The sequence below is a fragment of the Aethalodelphis obliquidens genome, unplaced genomic scaffold (genome assembly GCF_003676395.1).
Source record: "Aethalodelphis obliquidens isolate GAN/ISIS:26980383/991018 unplaced genomic scaffold, ASM367639v1 scaffold67, whole genome shotgun sequence".
Taxonomy (NCBI): domain Eukaryota; kingdom Metazoa; phylum Chordata; class Mammalia; order Artiodactyla; family Delphinidae; genus Aethalodelphis; species Aethalodelphis obliquidens.
The window spans coordinates 9,435,974-9,442,807 of record NW_020838011.1 but is presented as its reverse complement, the minus strand read 5'-3'; positions in this window follow the sequence as shown (position 1 = coordinate 9,442,807).

The window sequence follows — 6,834 nt, the reverse complement described above, 5'->3', positions numbered from 1 at the left end:
ACACACACACACACACACACACACACACACACACACACACACACACACACACACACAGCACTCACACAGAGGATAACTACTTTCCAAATCAATAAAATCCTTTGTAAGTAGGAAGAACATCTGCATCTTTGAAAACTCAGGTGAGAATGACAGAAATACACACTTAGTTCATTTGCCTTTAGAATTAAGTTTTATTCACTAACCATAATTTTGCATTTGTGAATCAAGATAGTTAAGTCACTGTAGTGATCTTAGATTTTGGCTGTAAGCTAAGTAAGAGTTGCAAGTTAGAGTGCCCTATATGATTTACTTTTCCTTCAGGAGACCAGGAAAGAATCCTAATCCAAATTCAAACCCTAACCCTAAATATGCTGCTGATAACCAAAGGAGAAATCTCTACCTAGAATGTTTGTCTTCCCTAGATTTGAAAGGTTCTAAAGAGAAAATATTGTCCTACAATTTCCACTTTTTTTAAATAAGGAAACAGGAATGGGTGATTTGCAAAATCCCTGCCATCTCCAAAGGGCCATGCATCTCTCATTTTAGGAAATTTACACTGAAGAGAAGTTTGAAGTCAAACAATCTCCCTAGTAAACAAGTTGTTGTTTACAAGAATCACTTTTTTGTCACCTTATAGACAAATAAGGAGAAACAATAAATTAAATGTATCTGAATCTATAGGTTAAACTGTTGTAAAATTGACAATATAAATTTTTTTTGATCTACAAAAGCAGCATCTTTATATAGCTCAATCTGTTAGAAAAACACAGTTGAGATAAATAGAAAATATACTCCAAGTATTTGCCACATCAAATTTCACACTCCATTTATCACATTTTCATTGAAGTTTATTCCATGGCAAGCTGTATTGAAGAAAACATAGAGATATATACCTTTGGGTATGGAAGAGGTTGCTTTAGTATAATATACTAATCTACAAGAATTTAAGTTATGAGGGTTTTACCATATCATTTAGTCTTTTCTTTTTCCAAAAACTTTATATTATACACTGTTCTAGATTCAGTAAGTGAATTGGTCCAATTGAAAAGTGTTTTCCTCTAAACTTTTACATAGTGAGGTGTCCTTTAGGGTTTTTTATTTTATTATAGATCAAAAGAGTTCATGAACATCATACTTCCATGGAAATATTGAGATATTAATTTTTATGTGCAGGATGCAAACATAACTTTGACAAACAATATTTAAATAGTCAAAGTCAGTGTTCTTTTTAAGTAAAAGGAAATTTCTAAAAAGCTTAAGATTTGGAAATGTATCTGCTCTGGGGATCTAGTAAATATTTCTTCAGGGAATATTACCTTTCAGGGAATGACTGTTAACTAAAAACTAAATTTTCTGATAGATATTTGACTCTGTTTGCAAATAAAATCAAACTAACATTAAGTGTTTTTAAACCAATCAACATTTAGCATAGTCATTTCAGTGAAATGTTGATATATATATCAGATACATTTTTCACACACACAAACATACAAGCATACCTGGAATATTGTATGTATGGGTATATACTATATAAAATATATAATATAAATAAAATATGTATATTATGTTAGTAATATAAATATGAAATATTTATATTAATATATATAAACCAAACATAAAATACAAAAATATGTTATGGACTGAACTGTGTCCCCTCAAAATTCATATATTGAAGTCCTGACCTAATACCTCAAAATGTGATTGTATTTGGAGATAGGGTCTCCAAAGACACCTTAGGTTATGAGGAGGTCATTAGGTGGGCCCTAATCCAATGTAACTTGTGTCTTTATAAGAAGAGGAAACTAGGACACAGACATGTATAAAGAGAAGACTATGTATAGACATAAGGAGAAAAATTCATCTATAAGCCAAAGAGAGAGGCCTCAGAAGAAACCAAATCTGCTGAAACCTTGATCTCAGACTTCTAGCCTCCAGATGACTTCTGAAGGCTGTTTTGATTAAAGCATTAAAAAGGCAGACTTGAGTCCTAAAATACTCATAGTTACTTTAAAGCTAAATAGCCTAAATATACCAGTAAAAGACATATATTAACAGAATGGATTGAAAAACATAATCCAGTCATATGTTGTCTACAAGAAACTCACTTCAAATATAACAATATAGGCAGATTAACTGTAAAAGAATGGCAAAAAGGCCTATCATGTAATATTATTTAAAACATTACTCAAAGGAAAGCAGGAGTGGCTAAATTAATATTAGATAAAGAAGTAGACTTCAGAGCAAAGAAAATTACCAGAATGGGACATTGTATAATGATAAAAGAGTCAATCAACCAAGACGACATACCAACCCTAAAAGTGTATGTACCAAACAGAGAAGCAAAATATGTGAAGAAAAGAAACTGAAAGGAGAAATTCAAAAGTCAAAATTACAGTTGTAGACTTCAACACCTCTCTCTCAATTGTTGAATATCTATGCAGAAAAACAAGATATAGAATAAACAATGCCAACATCAACAGGAGCTAGTCGACATTCATAGAAAACTCCAACAACAGCAGGACACATTCTTTTTAAGGACCCATAGAACATATGCCAAGATATATTCAGTGCCATAAAACAAACCTCAACAAATTTAAAAGAATTTAAAAATCATATATAGCGTGTCTTTCAACCACAGTGGAGTTCAACTAGAAGTCAATAAGGAAAAGGAGTATCTCAAAACACTTGGAAACTCAACAACACATTTCTAAGTAATCCAGAACTCGAAGAGAAATTCTAAAAGGGTGTTTTAAAAATACATGGAATGAAAATGAAAATAAAATACATGAAATTTGTACGACACAGCTAAAACAGTGGTGAGATGGAAATTTATAGCATTAAAAGCATGCATTAGAAAAGAGAAAAAGTCTCAAATCAATAATTTAGGCTCCCAGGGAGCTTCCCTGGTGATGTATTGTTTAACAATCCACCTGCCAATGCAGGGGACGTGGGTCTGAGCCCTTGTCCAGGAAGATCCCACATGCCACGGAGCAACTAAGCCCGTGCACCACAACTACTGAGCCTGCGCTCTAGAGCCCACGAGCCACAACTACTGAGCCCACATGCTGCAGCTACTGAAGCCTGCACACCTAAAGCCCGTGCTTCACAAGAGAAGCCACTGCAATGAGAAGCCCACACACCGCAACTAAGAGTAGCCCCCACTCCCCGCAACTAGAGAAAGCCCGTGTGCAGCAATGAAGACCCAATGCAGCCAAAAATAAACAAAATAAATAAATTTTTTATAATAATAATTTAAGTTCCCACTGCAAGAACTTAGAAAAAGAAGAGTAAAGGAAACCCAAAGCAAGCAGAAAGATGGAAATAACAAAGATAAGCACAGAAATTAATGAGATGAAAAAAGAAAACAATGGTTCTTAGAAAAAAATCAATAAAATTAGCAAATCTCTGGAAAACTGACAAAGGAAAAGAAGAAAAAACACAAATTACCAATATCAGGAATGAAACGGGATATAGGTACATGTAGACATCAAAAGGATAAGGGAATACTACCAACAACTCTACACACATAAATTTGACAATTTGGACAAAATGGACCAATTCTTTGAAAAACACAAACTATCCCAACTCAAACAATATGAAATAAATCATTGGAATAGACTCATAATTATTAAGGAAATTGAAATTGCAATTTAAAAACACACACACACACAAAATCCAGTGAGGTTTATGCCAGAGGTGCAAGGCTGGTTCAATATTTTTTTTAAAAGCAATATAATCCACCATATTAACAAACTAAAGTAGAAACGTTACATATCATTGGATGTAAAAAGGTATTTGACAAGATTCAACACTGTTTCATGACAAAAACTCTAGGGAAAATAGGAATAGAGAGAAACTCTCAACTTGAAAAAAAATCTACAAAAAACTTAAAATAATGGTGAAAGACTAAATGCTGTCCCACTAATATCAGGCACAAGACAAAAATGTCCACTCTCATGACTCTTTTTTTTTATTTTTGCAGTACACGGGCCTCTCACTGCTGTGGCCTCTCCCGTTGCGGAGCACAGGCTCCGGACGCACAGCCTCAGCAGCCATGGCTTACGGGCCCAGCCACTTCGTGGCATGTGGGATCTTCCCGGACCGGGAGCATGAACCCGTGTCCCCTGCATCGGCAGGCGGACTCTCAACCACTGCGCCACCAGGGAAGCCCATGACTCTTATTTAACATAGTGATGAAGTTCTGGTCAGAGCAATCAGATAAGTAAAGAAAATTAAAAGCTTACAGATTGGATAGTAAGAAATAAAACTGAGCCTATTTGCCAATAGGACCAATAGGACATGATTGTCTACATAGAAAATCCCAAGGAATCTGAAAAAAAATAAAAGGCTACTTCCTAGAACTAAAAAGTGAGCCCAACAAGTCACAGGATGCAAGATAAACTGCAAAAATTAATCGTATTTCTATATAATAGCAATGAACAATGGACTTCTAAATCAAAACATAATACTATTTACAATTGCTTAAAAAAAAGAGCGAGAGAAAGAACTTAAGTGTAAACAAAATATTGTTTTGTTTACAAAATATTTATAGGATTTGTATGCTTAAAACTGCACAACACTGATGAAAGAAATCAAAGACGAGCTAATTAAATGGAAAGACATGCTATGTGGATTAGAAGACTCAGCATAGTAAAGATGTTAATTATCTCCAAATTGATATAGTGTTTTACAGCAAAGCCTATCAAAATCAAAGCAAGATTTTTATTTAGATATACACAAGATTATCTAAAGTTTATGTGGAAAAGCAAAGAAACTAGAAAGCTAAAAAAATTTTCACAAAGAAGATAGTGTGGGAGGAATAGTTCTACCTGATTTTAAGACTTACTATATAACTACAGTAATGGAGATTGTGTGGTATTGGAGGAAAAAAAGACACATAGATCAATGGAACAAAAGAGAACTCAGAAATAGACCCATATAAATATGCCCAACTGATTGTTTGACCAGAATACAAAAGCAATACAATGGAGGAAAGATAGACTTTTCAGCAAATGGGGCTGGAGCAACTAGCAATCCGAAGGAACAAATTAACCTCAACCTAAGTTTCTTACCTCATGTAAAAATTAATTCTAAATGGATCATAGCATAAAATGTACAAAATTTTTATGAAAAAATATAAGACAATCTAGGTCAAGGCAGACTTCTTAGATTTGACACCAAAAGTGTCGTCCATGAGAGAAAAATTTGAGAAATTCGCCTTCATCAAAATTAAAAACTTTTGCTTTGTGAAAAGACTGTTAGGAAGGTGAAAAGACAAGCTACAAACTGGGGGGAAATTATTTGCAAAACACAGATTCTACAAAGGACTAGTATCTAGAATATACAAAGAATTCTCAAAACTCAACAGTTAAAAAGAACAATCCAATTATTAAACAGACAAAAGATATAAACAGACATTTCAGAGGATAGGCATATAACAAATTAGCACACATGTAAAGATGTTCAACACCATTAGTCAATGCAAATTAAAACTACGGGGTACCTCTCTATACCTATCAAAATTGTTAAAATTAAAAATCATGATAAATGTTGACATGGATGCAGAGGAACTGGATCACTTATGCATTGCTGGTGGAAATATAAAATGTTGCATCCACTCTGGAAAACAGTTTGGCAGTTTCTTAAAATTTAAACATACAACTACCATATGTCTCAGCAATTACACCTCCAGACATTTATTCCAAACAAATGAGGACATGTTTGTGCAAAAACATCTATGTATATAGCACCTTTATTCCTAACAGCCAAGAAGTGGAGATAGTCCAGATGTCCTTCAGTGAGTAAATGATTAAACAAACTATAGTACATCTATACTATGACTTACTTCTTAACATAACTGTTTTAAAAAAGAACTATTGATACATGCAACAACCTGAATGAATTGACAAAGAATTTTGCTGAGTGAAAAAGCAAAATCCAAAAAGGTTTCATATTTATATAACATTCTTGAAATTATAGAAAAGGAGAACAAATTAGTGGTTACCAGGGTTAAGGAGGGCAATGGTACTGGAGGCAAGTGAATGTGACTATAAAAAAGGGCAACATGAAGAACGCTTGTGATGGAAATCTTGGTATCTTAGTTTCTTGGTTAGTTTTCTTGGCTGTATCAATGTAAATATCCTGGTTATGATATCATATATAGTTTTGCAATTTGTTACCATTGGGGGAAACTGGGTAAAATATATAAGGGATCTCTCTGTATTATTTCTTATTACTGCATGAGAGTCTAATTGTCACAAAATGTTAATTTTTTTTTAATTTATTTATTTTTGGCTGTGTTGGATCTTCGCTGCTGCACACAGGCTTTCTCTAGGGGCAGCGAGCAGGGGCTACTTTTCGTTGCAGTGCGAGGGCTTGTTGTGGTGGCCTCTCCTGTTGCAGAGCATGGGCTCTAGGCACGCGGGCTTCAGTAGTTGTGGCATGCAGGCTCAGTAGCTGTGGCTTGCAGGCTCTAGAGTGCAGGCTCAGTAGCTGTGGCACACAGGATTAGTTGCTCTGCAGCATGTGGGATCTTCCCAAACCAGGGATCCAACTGGTGTCCCCTGCATTGGCAGGCGGATTCTTAACCACTGCGCCACCAGGGAAGTCCACAACATTTTAATTTAAAATATTTGAAAAATATACAAACTTCTCTTAGTAGAACATTCTGACACAACTGACCCAGTACTTTCAATAAGTCAATGTCACAAAAAAATTAAAAAGGAAAGCAGAGTATGAAAGGTATTCTAGATTAAAAGAGACATAAGAGAAATAATAACCAAATGCAATGTGAGGGTTTTGATCTGATTTGTGTTCAACAACAACAACAAAATT